This window comes from Stegostoma tigrinum, unplaced genomic scaffold (genome assembly GCF_030684315.1).
Source record: "Stegostoma tigrinum isolate sSteTig4 unplaced genomic scaffold, sSteTig4.hap1 scaffold_80, whole genome shotgun sequence".
NCBI classification, from domain to species: Eukaryota; Metazoa; Chordata; class Chondrichthyes; order Orectolobiformes; family Stegostomatidae; genus Stegostoma; species Stegostoma tigrinum.
This window is the reverse complement of record NW_026728747.1, coordinates 1,246,470-1,262,455: the sequence shown is the minus strand read 5'-3', so window position 1 is coordinate 1,262,455 and position 15,986 is coordinate 1,246,470. Positions and strand designations below refer to the sequence as shown.

The following is a 15,986-nucleotide window of genomic DNA, read 5'->3' as shown; positions in this document are numbered from 1 at the left end:
GTTTTAGGATGCGGTGGGGGAAGGGGAGATTTTGAAGCTGGTGAAGTCCACATTGATACCATTGGGCTGCAGGGTTCCCAAGCTGAATATGAGTTGCTGTTCCTGCAACCTTCGGGTGGCATCATTGTGGCATTCAAGAATTGTTGCTCGAAGAGGCTTCTGTGTAACAAGTAGGAGTAGAATCAAGATCAACCATGTTGTTTTCCCAATGTGAACCAGCTGCCAACACCATATATATGCGACCATCTTAATCATTCTTCTACAATTAACTTTTACAACAGACAACAGGTGCAGGAGTAGGCCATTCGGCCCTTCAAGCCAGCACCACCATTCATTATAATCATGACTGATCATCCACAAACCGTATCCTGTCCCTGCCTTATCCCCATAACCCTTGATTCCACTATCTTGAAGAGATCGATCCATCTTTTTCTTGAAACGATCCAGAGACTTGGCCTCCACAGCCTTCTGGGGCTGAGCATTCCATATATCCACCACTCTCTGAGTGAAGAAGGTTTTCCTCAACTCTGTTCTAAATGGCCTACCCCTTATTTTTAAACAGAACCTCTGGTTCTGGACTCACCCATCAGCGGAAACATGCTTCCTGCCTCCAGAGTGTCCAATCCTTTAATAATCTTCTGCATCTCAATCAGACCCCCTCTCATCCTTCTAAGCTAGGTCCCTGTACAGCTGCAGAAGGACGTCTTTGCTCCTATACTCAATTCCTCTTGTTATGAAGGCCAGCATGCCATTGGCTTTCTTCACTGTCTGCTGTACCTGCATGCTTGCTTTCATTGACTAATGTACAAGAACACCAAGATCACATTGTACTTCCCCTTTACCAACTTGACTCCATTGAGATAGTAATCTGCCTTCCTGTTCTTGCTACCAAAAAAGTGGATAACCACACATTTATTAACATTAAACTGCATCTGTCAGCCATCCGTCCACTCACCAAGCCAATCCAAGTCATCCTGTATTCTCATAACATCCTCCTCACATTTCACACTGCCACCCAGCTTTGTGTCATTGGAAAATTTGCTAAGATTACTTTTAATGCCTTCATCTCTATCATTAATGGATATTGTAAACAGCTGTGGTCCCAGCACCGAACCTTGTGGTACCCCACTGGCCACTGCCTGCCATTCCGAAAGGGACCCGTTCATCACGACTCTTTGTTTCCTGTCAGCCAGCCAATTTATAATCCAAGTCAGTATTTTGCCCCCAATAACATGTGCCCTGACTTTGCTCACTAGTCTCCAATGTGGGACTTTATCAAAGGCTTTCTTAAAGTCCAGGTTCACTACATCCACTGGTTCTCCCTTGTCTATATTCATAGTTACATACTCAAAAAATTCCAGAAGATTCGTCAAGCACAATTTCCCCTTTGTAAATCCATGCTGACTCTGACCTATCCTGTCACGGCTATCCAAATGAGTTGTAATTTCATCTTTTATAATTCACTCCAGCATCGTTCCCACTACTGACATCAGTCTAACCGGTCTACAATTTCCTGTTTTCTCTCTCCCTCTTGGACTCACCCATCAGCAGAAAAATGCTTCCTGCCTCCACAGTGTCCAATCCATTCATAATCCTATCCGTCTAAATCAGATCCCCTCTCATCCTTCTAAACTCGAGAGGACACAAGCCCAGTCGCTCCAATCTTTCAACATATGATAGTCCCGCCATTCCGGGAATTGACCTTGTGAACCTACGCTGCACTCCCTCAATAGCAAGAATGTCATTCCTCAAATTGGGAGACTAAAACTGCACACAGTATTCCAGGTGTGGTCTCACCAGGGCCCTGTACAGCTGCAGAAGGACCACTTTGCTCTTATACTCAATTCCTCTGATCTGATTGAGGCATAGAAAATTATGACAGGCACAGGCAGAATACATTGTGAGAATCCTTTCCCCAGGGCACATGTGTCTAAGACCAGATGGCACAAGGTTAAGGTGAGGATGAAACCAGATGGCACAAGTTTAAGGTGAGGAAGTCTGAGGAAAAGCTTTTTCATGTCAAAACTGGTAGACGTATGGAGCACGCTGCCTGAGAGGGCAGTAGAGGCAGGTATTCTCAACATTTAAAAAGCATCTGGGATGAGCATTTAAAATGCTAGGTCAAAGTAGGCTCTGGACCAAGTGTAGATAAATGAGATTAGTGCAGTTTGGTGTTTGTTGGTAGGCATAGATATGGTGTTTCTATGCTGTATGACTCTACGAGATTGACGGTCACAAAATTTTATTCAACATCTGGCCGTTTATTCCTTGACATTAACTGGATGATGTTCATATTGTGCGCATTATACACATCATTCTCCAGCACTAACATTTGTAACCGTGAAGAACCGTGAGGAAGAAAGGCTGAGGGTCTTAGGTCTGTTCTCATTGGAGAGAAGGAGGTTCAGAGGGGATTTAATAGAGACATACAAGATGATCAGTGGACTAGATAGTGTGGACAGTGAGAGCCTTTTTCTGAGGATGATGGCATCAGCTTGTCTGAGGGGGCAGAGCTACGCATTGAGGGATAATAGATTTGAGATAGATGTCAAAGGCAGGTTCTTTAGTCAGAGAGCGGTAAGGATCGCCCTGCCTGCTGATGTAGTTCACTCAGCCACATTGGGGGCATTTAAACAGTCCTTGGATAAGCATATGGATGATGATGGGATAGTGTTGGGGGATGGGTTAAGATTAGTTCACAGGTCGGCGCAACATCGAGGGCCAAAGGAACACTGGCTTTGTGTCCCAGAAATAGGTCCAGCATTGCACTGTCCCTTACAAGCTCATCTCCATGTTCATGTAAAATAATCTATCAAATGTATTTAAAGAATTATTTCCCAAGTCAAACTTTTATCTAATCTCAATTAATGTTGTGCAGTTGAAATCCCAGAATATAATTATTATTTTATTAGCTTCTCACCCCTCAGTGAATTCCCTGCTCTTCAACTGCCCACTGCTTGCAAGGCCGATAGCTTAAATTCCTCACAACATTAGCAAACCCTTGTGCAAGGATTTTGGTTCCTTTCTGCTTCAGCTGCAGACCAGCCCACTTGTAGAGGACATACCATCCTCACAAATTCTCCTTCAGATCCAGGAGTCTAAATCCCTCCCCAAACACAAACACTTGAGCCAAGCATTCATCTGTTTTCTTCCCCTTTTTCTTGCCTTCTCAGCATGTGGCACCAGGAATAATCCAGAGATTACAACTTTACAGGTCCTGCTATTTAATCCACTGCCTAGCTCTCAGAACGCTTGGTGCAAGCGTTACCCCAAACCAAATCACTCATCTTACCAATGTGTACATCGAGCTGTGTCTTACGGTCCTCCTCCTTCAGGATCCCCTTAATGACATTGTTGACCTGGTTAATATGCCACAATGGAGTCACAGGTACGACTGTGAAAAATCTGGTCCACCCAGATCGTTGCAATGAGCAAAAAAGCACACCATTTGTCTCTACTTGCCAGGGGGCTAAGGCAGTTTGGTGTGTCCACAAGGACAACTTTCATTGATGTACCAGAGAAAGCATCCTATCTGGATGCATATCACAGCATGGTTCCTCTAGCTGAACAATCCCTATTTATTATGGCTCTTGCCTTTCTTCTTCCAGGCAGAATTGGAGAGAGCGAGCGCGCGACAGACAGAGCGAGAGAGATGGGCAATGAGGGAGAGAGAGACAGACAGACAGACAGAATGGGCGACAGAAGGTGAGTGTGAGCACGCCTGCATCAGACAGTGAGAGAGATGTTGCTGAGGTGGAGATAGTTGAGAGTGTTGATCACCAACGATCTCTCCTGGTCCACCCAGATCGTCACAATGGGCAAAAAAGCACACCAATGTCTCTATTTCCCCAAGAGGCTAAGGCAATTCAGTGTGTCCACAAGGACAACAATTATTGATGTACCATAGAAAGCAACCTATCACGGCATGGTTTGGCAACAGCTCATCCTCAGGTCATAAGAAACTACAGAGTCGTGAACACAGCATAGTCCATTATGCAAACCAGCCTTCCATTCTTCTGTTTGTGCCTGTGAGTCAAGTGATGGGGGATAACAGGGAGAGGAGAGATAATGACAGGGAGAGAGGGAGGGAGAGAGGGAGAGAGGGAGAGAGGGAGAGAGGGAGAGAGGGAGAGAGGGAGAGAGGGAGAGAGGGAGAGAGGGAGAGAGGGAGAGAGGGAGAGAGGGAGAGAGGGAGGGAGAGAGGGAGAGAGGGAGAGAGGGAGAGAGGGAGAGAGGGAGAGAGGGAGAGAGGGAGGGAGAGAGGGAGAGAGGGAGAGAGGGAGAGAGGGAGAGAGGGAGAGAGGGAGAGAGGGAGAGAGGGAGAGAGGGAGAGAGGGAGAGAGGGAGAGAGGGAGAGAGGGAGAGAGGGAGAGAGGGAGAGAGGGAGAGCATGAGAGAGAGAGAGAGCATGAGAGAGAGAGAGAGCATGAGAGAGAGAGAGAGCATGAGAGAGAGATGAGATGAGGAATAAGAAATGATGAGTGGTCAATACCTGGAGGAAAAAAAGAACCGTGTGTGAGCATTAAGAGAAGCCGCTGGCTGTAATATGGAGGCTATTGTTTTACTGATTGTACGAAACGAAAAGCAAGTGTCACCTCTTGGTGTTAGGGGACAGGAGATGCGCATTAGAGAAGGAGATATAGTCAGCCTGGTTAGAGACAGCAGACACGTTGCAAATGCATAGAAACTGAAATTAAAGCTTTCTTGTCAATGTGTAAAGAGGTGAGACAAATATGACCGGCTAATATTGTACCTTTGCGCTCAGTAAAATGATAGAATCATGATTCAGGGAATCCTTACAGTGTGGAAACAGGTCCGTCAGCCCAACACGTCCACACTGCCCCTCAAAGCTTCCCACCCAGACCCATCCACCTATAACTCACCTAACCTACACATCACTGAACACCTTGGGAAATTTAGCATGGCCAATCCACCTAACTTGCACATCTTTTCACCGTGGGAGGAAACTCGAGCACCCGGAGAAAACCCATGCAGACACATGGACAATGTGCAAACTCCACACAGACAGTGACCTAAGGGCGGAATTGAACCCAAGTTGTTGGTGCCATGAGGCAGCAGTGTTAACCAGAGCCCCTGTGCTCTTTATTATGCCAATTAAGCTGCAAGCATTTTTTTTTAAGAAAGTAAACTTACCATCGTCACAGGATGCGAGTGCTTTCAATTTCTGTCAGCTTGGAGAACTTTATCCGCATCTGCAAGGGCAAGGTGATGGCAATGGTGTGAGACTGGTTAATATTCTGCAGCTCGCCGTGCAAAAAATTAACAGCATCTCCAATGCTTTTTACCTCGGGGCATAACAGAAAGACAAGAACATGAAAAAATCCTGAAATCTTCCTCCAATTTCAATCTCAGTTGGACCATCCCTTCATCAAAAGCCACAACCAAACTGAACAGTAACTTGGTTCACTCCAAATCAACTATAACACTAATTTCCAAAACTCAATGTCCTGTTTTTCGAAGATATCTGCATGTTCCATGGAAAATCATGTATTTTCCACTGCCTACCAGGCCAATCATTTGTTCACTATGATCTCTGTCTCTCTCTCTCTCTCTCTCTCTCTCTGTATCTTGCCCTCTTTGATTTCTGTAATTCACGCCCTCCCTACCCTCAGCTACCTGTGCTCATATGCTCGAGGCTTCTCCAATTTTCTGATGTTCGTGCTAATGCTTTAAGATCCCCGCACTGAATGTCAGCAATTTTTTTCAAAAGCCTCAATGACTACTGCCCAGTGGCTCTGACATCCATATTTATAAATATGAAGTGCTTTGAGAGGTTGGTCATGGGCCACATCAACTCCAGCCTCCCACATTACCTTGATCCACTGCAATTCACCTACTGATGCAGCAGATCCATGGCAGATGCCCTCTCCTTGGCTTTACACACATCTCTGGAACGTCCAGATAACAAGGGCATCTACGTCAAGCTCCTACTTATTGAGCACATCTCCACCTTCAACACCATAATTCCATCTGCCCATCCTGGGCCTCCTGCAGTGCCACAACAATGCCACTCAAAGGTTGCAGGAACAGTACCACTTATTTTGCTTGGGAACCCTGCAGCCTAATTGTACCAGTGTGGACTTCACAAGCTTCAAAATTTCCCCTCCCCACCTACATCCCAAAACCAGCGCAGCTCATCCCCACCTCCCTAACCTGTCATTCCTCCCACCTATCCACTCTCCCACCTCAAGCCCTACCCCCATCTCCTACCTACCAGCCTCAGCTCCACCCCCTTGGCCTGGTCGTCCTCCCTGGACTGACCGATCCCCTCCCTAACTGCCCACATACACTCATCTTTACTGGCTCTATCCGCCGCCTCTTTAACCTGTCTGTCTCCTCTTCACCTACCTTCTCCTTTATTCAGAGACAAAGGGAACTGCAGATGCTGGAGAATCCAAGATAACAAAGTGTGAAGCTGGATGAACACAGCAGGCCAATCAGCATCTCAGGAGCACAAAAGCTGACATGTTGGGCCGAGACCTTTCATCAGAAAAGGGGGAGGGGGAGAGAGTTCTGAAATAAATAGCGAGAGAGGGGGAGGTGGACCGAAGATGGAGAGAAAAGAAGATAGGTGGAGAGGAGAGTATAGGTGGGAAGGTCGGGAGAGGATAGGTCAGTCCAGGGAGGACAGACAGGTCAAGGAGACGGGATGAGGTCAGTTGGTGTGAAATGGAGGTGCAGCGTGAGGTGGGAGGAGAGGATAGGTGAGAGGAAGAACAGGTTAGGGAGGCGGGACAAGCTGGGCTTGTTTTGGGATGCAGTGGCGGGAGGGGAGATTTTGAAGCTTGTGAAGTTCACATCGATACCATTGGGCTGCAGCGTTCCCAAGTGGAATATGAGTTGCTGTTCCTGCACCCTTCGGGTGGCATCATTGTGGCACTGCAGGAGGCCCATGATGGGCATGTCGTCTAAGGAATGGGAGGGGGAGCTAAAACCGTTCGCGACTGTGAGGTGCTGCTGTTTACTGCGAACCGAGCGGAGGTGTTAGCTTGCACTCACTGGAGCACTGCAGCAAGCCTGAGACAGAGATTTTGGACAGGGATCATGATGGGGCGCTCAAGTGACAGGCAATTGGAAACCTGGGGCCATTCTTACGGCCAGAAAAAAGGTGTTCTGCCAAGCGGTTGGTCAGTCTGTGTTTCGTCTCCCCGATGCAGAGGGAGACCATATTGAGAGCAGTGAATACAGTAGACTAGATTGAGTGAAGTGTGGGTAAATCGCTGCTTCCCCTGGAAGCCTTGGATAGTGAAGCGGGAGGAAGTAAATGGGCAGATGTTATGCCTTCTGTGGTGGCATGGAAAGTGCTGTTGGGTTATGGGGAGCTGTTGGGAATGGATAAGGAGTGGATCGAGGTGTCCCGATGGAATGGTCCCTGCGGAAGGCTGACAAGAGAGGGGAGGGGAATATATGCCTGGTGGTGGGATCTTGTTAGAAATCGTGGCTGATGTTCTTCTCGATGTGGATATTGATGGGTTGGTCATTGAGGACCAGGGAACCTCATCAGGGGTGAGGCCAAAGTGTAGGACATGGGTTGGACATGGCTGAGATCTCTGTCAACCACGAACGCAAGGATGCTCAGGTGAGGAAGAATGTAGACATTTCGGAAACCCTCCAGCAAAAGATGATATCATGAGTTCAAGTGGATCTGTCTGGACAGTCCTGTCTGAAGATTTTGTGATGTAAGACTCTGTTGTTTGTCATAAAGGATATGGTTGAGTGATCATATTCAAATAGAAGAGACCAAGAATGTGAGGCTGGAGAATGGGTTGAGAACCATGCCTCTAGGATTCCTCTGCATGTCTATGCTTGGCTTGGGCTACTATGGTTACCTTGTCCCAGTTTTGTATGAGAGGCGTGATTCTCCACCCATAATGCAACCAACAAGCAGATACAATTGGGCCCCCACATACAAACCCATATAGATCAAAACCGGAAGTGACAGTACTCATGGTAACAGACCGGACAGTATAAATTCCAGACAGAGTAGAGTAACATTGTTTTGTTGGAGGCTCTAGTGATGATGTCATTGATCATGGTGACGAAACGTCTGAATGAAAACAAGCCAACTCGGCGAGCAAGTCAACAACCGCAATTTGAACTATCTTGTTCAAGTGTTTCATTTTTGATCTTGAATGTTAAATCTCGCTCCAACACAGGGATGGAAGATGACAGTCAACAGCTGCATTCTAATTAATTCATATCGAATCATTGTTTTGACCAGTCCAGAAACATGTAGGTTAGGCGGATTGGGAATGCTGAATTACCCACATTGCCCACATACGTGTAGGTTAGGTATATTCGCCATTGGAAATGCAGGCTGACAGGGATAGAGTAGGGAATGGGGATGGGTCTGGGTGGGATGCTCTTTGTAGGGTTGCTGTGGACTTGTGGAACTGAATGGCCTGTTTCCACACTGGGGATCCTATAAACCTAGGTTTTACTCAATTCAAGAGAGAGTGAGTTTATCAATTGCTAAACGCAAGAAGTCATAAGGCACCACAAATATGCACAAGTTAGACACAAGAAATTAGCTCAAAAAACATAAAAGTTAAGAGGGATACGGATAGTTCAGAATTTGGATTGTTTGTGAAGAATAGAAAGTGGGATGTTGTGGCCACTAAGTTGGGCGATCCCTGTAATGCTGATATGAATTCAGCAGTTAATTTTGAGATTCTTGTTGAAATTCTTTTGACCTTGTTTCCTTTTTGACATCGCCCTGGTTTGCAGAGCTCAGAGCAAAAGATTGTCTTTTCTTCTAACCTGCAGCGTAGGCCTATGAAATGGCTGTCCTAGAACTGCGACCTCCACAACTCCGTAGACCACATGAGCGTATTCGCCCAGGAATACACACACACTGACATTAAAGAACTATTGGGATAACAATACTCAGCATGGGACTGGAAAAGACAGCATGTAGAAACAGAAAACAGCTGTAAATAATGTCAAGAGGTCAAATAAAGTTATAAAGCAAAATTAATGGCTCTTTGCTTGCGTGCTCATTGTATTCAGAACAAAATCAACAAATTAAGAGCACACATACAGGTTGACGGGCATGATTTGAGAGCTATTACAAAGACATGGTTCTAAGGAGATCAACACTGGAGGTAAATGTGCAGGGCTACGTGACATTCAAAAAAGACAGGCAGGAGGGAAACTGACTGTAAGCGATGAAATTACTGTGAGAATAAGAAACAATCTTCAATCAGAAGATGTAGAATCCAATTTTATTTATTTGTTAATGGGAGGAGGACATCACTAGCTACGCAGTGTTTATTGTCCATCCCTCGTTGCCCAGGGGACAGTTCAGAGTCAATCATATGGCTGTGGGTCTGCAGTCACAAGTAGGCCAGACCACGTAAGGATGGCAGTTTGCTTTCCTAAAGGGCATCAGTGAAGCAGTTGGGTTTTTCTGACATTTGGCAATGATTTCATGGTCATCATTAAATTCTTCATTCATGATTTTCTTTTATGTTCAATTCAAATTCCACCATCTGCTGTGCTGTGATTTGAACACAGGTCCCCAGAATGTTATCTCAGTCTCTGAATTAACAGTCCAGCAATACCACCACTGGGCTATTTCCTCCCCAATCTTGGAACAAGAAAACCTGTAGCTGACTCCCACATGGGGAAAAACACTGAACCAGGAGCTTCTTCAAACGGGGTGATCGCCTCTCCTTACATTTTAAAATAGCTATGAACAATCAGGAACTTGTGGGAAGCTACTAAATTGGGGGAAGGAGTATTAGGTAGGAGCTGAGCAGTATTCATTGGGAGGAGCTTTTATTGAACAAGTCGACATTTGATACGCGGGAGTTATTTAAAGACCTACTGATCAGCATTCAGAACTGGCCTATTCCAGGGAAGGAGGAATGACAAGGATGGCAATCTAAGGACATACGGACATAAGAAATAAAGCAGGAGTAGGTCATCTGTCTCTTTCAGCTCACTCCGCCATTCAATAAGGTCATGGCTGATCTTTGTGCGGACTCAGCTCCACTTAGCCGCCATTCACCATAACCCTCAATTCCTTTCCTGTTCAAAGATCTACCTGTCTTGGCCTTTAAAACATTCAATCAGGGAACCTCAACTGTTTCACTGAGCAGAGAATTCCACAGATTCACAACCCTTTGGATGAAGCAGCTCATCCTCAACTCAGTCTTAAATCTGTTCACCCTTATTTTGAGGCTGTGCCCCCCAGTTGTAATTTCACCCATCAGTGGAAACAACTTCCGTGTTTCTTTCCTATCTATTTCTTTCATCATTTTAAAAGTTGCTATTAGAACACCCCTCATTCTTCGAAGTTTCAGTGAGTGCAATCCTAGTCTCCTCAATCTCTCCCCATACAGCAACATTTTCAATTCTGGAATCATTCTTGTGAAGCTCCTTTGCACCCCCTCCAGTGCCAGCACATCCTTTTTAAAGTGAGGAGACTAAAACTGTACAAACTACTCTACATCAAGCTTTACCAGCACCCTATACAACTGGAGCATCCCCTCCCGATTTTTAAACTGCATCACTCGAACTATAAGGGACACTATTCCATTTGTTGCCTCAATTACCAGCTGCATCTGCAAACGTTCTGTGATTCATACACAAGGTTGCCCAGCTCCCTCTGCATAGCAGCATGCTACAATTTTTCACCATTTAAGTAATACTCCATTTTGCCCTAATTGCTACCAAAATGGACAGCCTCACATTTACCATCATTGCACTCCATCTGCAAGACCCTTGTCCATTCATTTAAACTTTGTGTCCATCTGCAGATTTTCATTATCCTCTTTACTCTACCACTCATTTTAGTGTTAAATGTGATCTGTGAACTGTAATAGTACATGGAACAACACAGCGCAGAACAGGCCCTTTGGCCATCCATGTTGCGCTGACCTGTGAACTAATCTAAGCCCATTCCCCTACACTATCCCATCAGCATCCATATGCTTATCCAAGGGCTGTTTAAATGCCCTTCATGTGGCTGAGTTAACTACATTGGCAGGCAGAGCATTCCACCCCCGTACCACTCTCTGAGGAAAGAACTTGCCTCTGACATCTGTCTTAAATCCATCACCCCTCAATGTGTAGCTGTGCCCCCTTGTACCAGCTGAAGTCATCATCCTCGGAAAAAGACTCTCACTGTGCACCCTATCTAATCCACTGACCATCTTGTATGTCTCTACTAAATCCCCTCTCAGCCTCCTTCTCTCCAATGAGAACACACCCAAGTTCCTCAGCCTTTCTTCATAAGACCTTCGCTCCAGACCAGGCAACATCCTGGTAAATCTCCTCTGCACCTGTTGCAACGATTCCACATCCTTCCTGTAATGGAGCGACCATGCAATATTCAAAGCGAGGCCGCACTAGCGTTTTGTAGAGTTGCAGAATGACATCACGTCTCCGCAACTCAATCCCTCTACCAATGCAACCTAAAACACCATCAGACTTCTGAACAGCACTATCAACCTGGGGGGCAGTTTTCAGGAACCTATGTACATGGACACCAAGATCCCTCTGTTCATCTCCACTACCAAGAATCTTTCTGTTGACCCGGTGTCCTGCCTTCCTATTATTCCTCCCAAAGTGAATCACCTCACATTTATCCGTATTAATCTCCATTTGCCACCTTTCGGCCCAATTTTGCAGTTTATCCAAGTCTCCCTGCAACCTGCAACATTCCTCCACAATGTCCACCACTCCATTGTCTTTAGTGTCATCTGCAAACTTACTAACCCATCCACCAATGCCTGCATCCAAGTCATTTATAAAAATGACAACAGCAGTAGTCTCAAAACAGATCCTTGAGACACACCACGAGTAATCAGACTCCAGGCTGAATATTTTCCATCAACCACCACTCATTGCCTTCTCAGTGAAAGCTAGTTTCTAATCCAAATGGCTAAATCTCCCTCAATCCCGTGCCTCTGTATTTTCTCCAATAGCCTACCATGGGGAAACTTATCAAAGGCTTTACTGAAGTCCATGTACACCACGCCAACTGCCCGACTCTCATCCACATGATTGAGTTTTTTGAGAAGGTGACCAATGAAGTTTGTGAGACACGACCTGCCCTTGACAAATCCATGTTGACTATCTCCAATCACATTGTTGCTTTCTAGATGATTATAAATCCTATCTCTTATAATCCTTTCCAAAATTTTTCCTACAACAGACGCAAGGCTCACAGGTCTTTAATTGCCTGGGTCATTCTTACTGCCCCTCTTGAACAAGGGCACAACATTTGCACTTCTCCAGTCCTCTGGTACTAAACCTGTAGACAATGAGGACTCCAAGATCAAGGCCAAAGGCTCCACCACCTCCTCCCTAGCTTCCCAGACAATCCTCGGAAAAATCCCATCAGGCCCAGGGGTTTTATCTACCTTCACACGTTGTCGAATTGATAACACTTCCTCCTTACTAACCGTAACCTTTGCAATTCTAGTAGCCTCTAACTCAGTCACCTCCTCTGCAATATTCTCCTGTCGCTCAGTGAAAACAGATGAGAAATATTCATTTAGCACCTCTCCAATCTCCACAGCGTCCACACACAACTTCCCACTTCTGTCTTTGACTGGCCCTTTGCCTAGCCCAGTCATCCTCTTATTCCTCACATACCTACAGAGAGCTTTAGGGCTCTCCTTTATTTACCTGCCAATGTCTGCTCATGTACCCTCCTTGCTCTTCTTAACTCTCTCTTTAAATCCTCCCTAGCTAATCTGTAGCTCTCCATCACCTCATCTGAACCAACTGGTCTCATCGTCACATCAGCCTCCCTCTTCTGCTGAACAAGAGATACAATTTTTTTAGTAAACCACGGTTCCCTTAGCTGATCGCTTCCTCCCTGCCTGACAGGGACGTACCTCTCAAGGACACGCAATATCTGTTCCTTAAACCAGCTCCACAATTCAATTGTCCCCATCCCCTGCATTTTGCTAACCCATTCTATGCCTCCTAAGTCTTGCCTAATTGCACTACAAGGGAGGAATGGAGAAGCAGACAGTGAAGGGGACTATCAGAGATTACAACAGAACAGAGATAGACTGGAGAGTTGGGCAGATAAATGGCAGATGGAGTTCAATCCAGGCAAATGCGAGGTGATGCATTTTGGAAGATCAAATTCAAGGGCAAACGAAACAGTAAATGGAAAAGTTTTGGGGGAAATTGATGAACAGAGAGATCTGGGTGTTCAGGTCCATTGTTCCCTGAAAGTGACAATGCAGGTCAATAGGGTGGTCAAGGCGGCATATGGCATGCTTTCCTTCATTGGACAGGGTATTGAGTACAAGAGTTGGCAGGTCATGTTGCAGTTGTATAGGACTGTGGTTCGGCCACATTTAGAGTACTGTGTCCATTACCAAAAGGACGTGGACGAGAGGAGGAAAATTTAGGGGAGATATGCATGGCAAGTTCTTTACACAGAGGTTGGTGGGCACCTGCCAGCAGAGGTGGGCGACGCAGACACACTAGCATCTTTTAAGATATATTTGGACAGGTACACGGACGGGCAGGGAGCAAATGGACACAGACCGTGAGAAAATAGGTGACTGGTCAGACAGAGGATCTTGGTCGGCGCAGGCTTGGAGGGCTGAAGAGCCTGTTCCTGTGCTGTAATTTTCTTTGTTGTTTTGACTGACTGGAGTGAGGGAGGGAGGGTGCGACGGCTGGAGCGAGGGACAAATGGATGGCTGGAGGGACCGAGCGAGGGAGGAATGGATGGCTGGAGGGAGGGAGCGAGGACTGACAGGAGGAAGGAATGGATGAATGGAGGGAGGGAGCAGGAGGACGGGGCAGGGGGGTAGGAGGAGGGGGTTGGGGGGGAAGGAGGAGGGGCGGGTAGGGAAGGGAGGAGGGGGCAGGGAGAGAGGAGGGGAGGAGAGAGGGTGGGTTCGGTGCCAGGCAGCTGTTCAGGCAGGTACCAGAGATAGTGGGAACTGCAGATGCTGGAGAATCCAAGATCTTGGCCTGCTGTGTTCATCCAGCCACACATTTTAGTGTTCAGGCAGGTAGCTGTGCCCAGGAGCCGGGCGAAGAGGCCTTCTCCCAGCTCGGATCCCCGCTCCCGGCCAAGGCGGCGCAGGGCCGAGCCACTGAGCAGCGAGCTTTCCAGCAGCCTGGATGCCTGCTCCTCGCCCAGTGGTCATGCCGGAGGCTGTAGGGGTCCGGGATCGTGGTACGCTGATCCCGATGCAGAACAGCTGGGTCCTCAGTCCCCTCCCGGGAAAAGGGTTCCAGACAGCGGACTCGTCACCGAGGCAGAGGGGGGGGGAAAGGCGTGAGTAGGAACAGGAGAGGAAGGGGATTGACTGAGAGGGAGAAAGAGACAGACTGTGTGTGTGAGAGAGAGAATTAGAAATGCAGTCTGATTGCGGATGGGTTGGGTTTAAACAGATTTTTAAACTTTTAAAAAAAACTCAATGCTCCCTGCTGAGCGGGTGGAGATGCACGGATAGATAAACACACGGCGAGAGGAAGAGAGACACAGAGAAAGACAGAGCGCCGGGGGCGGGGGCAGGGGAGAGGGAGAAGTTCACAGGGAGAGACGGAGAGAGAACGGCAGAGCACACACAGAGGGAGGCAGAGACAAGACGAGAGACAGAGAGGAGCGCGCGCGCGCACGCGCACACACACACACACACAAGAGACAGAGTGAAAGAGAAAGAAAGAGAGACAGAAGTGCACAGCGAGGTGGCAGAGACAAGACAACAGAGAGAGAGAGAGACGTAGACACAGAGTGAGGCACACACAGAGATGGAGAGACAGAGATTGTGGGTGTGGCGAGGGGTGGGTTTTTGAGAAAATGGGAGGGGGGAGCGAGGGCGAGAGAGAGAGACACAAAGAGACAAAGACAGAGTCGTAGAGTTGTGCAGCAGGGAAACAGACCCTTCAGTCCAACTCCTCCATGCCAACCAGATATCGTAAATGACTAGTTCCATTTGCCAGCATGTTGCCCATATCCCTCCAGACCCTTCCTATTCATGTGTCCATGCAGGTGACTTTTAAATACTGTGATTATAATAGCCTCTGGCACTCCTCTGGCAGTTCATTCCATACACAAACTATACTAGGGAGGACACATTGGCTCCAAATCCATCCACCATCCTCGGAGAAAAAGAACAGGAAATGACATCACCAACACAAGGAAACCGAAACACTTGAATAGAAAGCGGGACCGAACACCAGCGCTTCACTGGAGGCTCACTGATGATTTTGCCTGGAATGGTGACGAATCATCTGAAAACTAACCTTCCAGCTCAGTGAGCAATCTTACATCCAAAACCTCAAACCTGAGCTAAAAATCTTCTCAAAAATCGATAATACTTGGCCACTTGATTGACAGATGCATCCTATTTTCTTTTAAAAATAAACTTTTTTTGTTTGATGTATGACTGACCAGTGTTTATTGTCCTTCCTTAACTGAGGCTTGGGAACTCTGCAGCCCAATGGTATCAATGTGGACTTCACAAGCTTCAAAATCTCCCCTCCCACCACTGCATCCCAAAACCAGCCCAGCTCGTCCCCACGTTCCTAATCTGCTCTTCCTCTCCCCGATCCCCTCCTCCCAGCTCAAGCCAAACCCCCATTCCTGACCTACTAACCGCTTCCCGCCCCCTTGACCTGTCTGTCCTCCCCAGACTGACCTCTCCCCACCTACACTCACCTCGATTGGCTTCATGTCCGACCCTTTAACTTAAGACCATAAGATATGAGTGTAAGTAGGGCCATTCGACCCATCAAGTCCACTCCGCCATTTAAATCATGGCTCATGGGCATTTCAACTCCACTTCACTGCACGCTCCCCGTCGCCCTTGATTCCTGTGAGATCAAGAATTTGTTGATCTCTGCCTTGAAGGCATCCAACGTCCCGGCCCCCACTGCACTCCGTGGCAATGAATTTCACAAGCCCGCCACTCTGTCTTCAGAAAAGTCGTCTCATTTCCGTTTTAAATTTACCCCCTCTAATTTTAAGGCTGTGC

General features: G+C 47.0%; 1 long non-coding RNA gene across 2 annotated transcripts in view; it reads right to left on the bottom strand.

Moving 5' to 3' along the window:
• LOC132209279 (uncharacterized) overlaps nucleotides 1-15,986 on the bottom strand; it is a 49,326-nt gene that overhangs the window by 26,510 nt on the left and 6,830 nt on the right. For both annotated transcript variants that reach the window (XR_009445372.1, XR_009445371.1), the window contains exon 2: nucleotides 5,155-5,213. This is a non-coding gene — a long non-coding RNA (uncharacterized LOC132209279). The remainder of the gene's footprint in view (nucleotides 1-5,154; nucleotides 5,214-15,986) is intronic.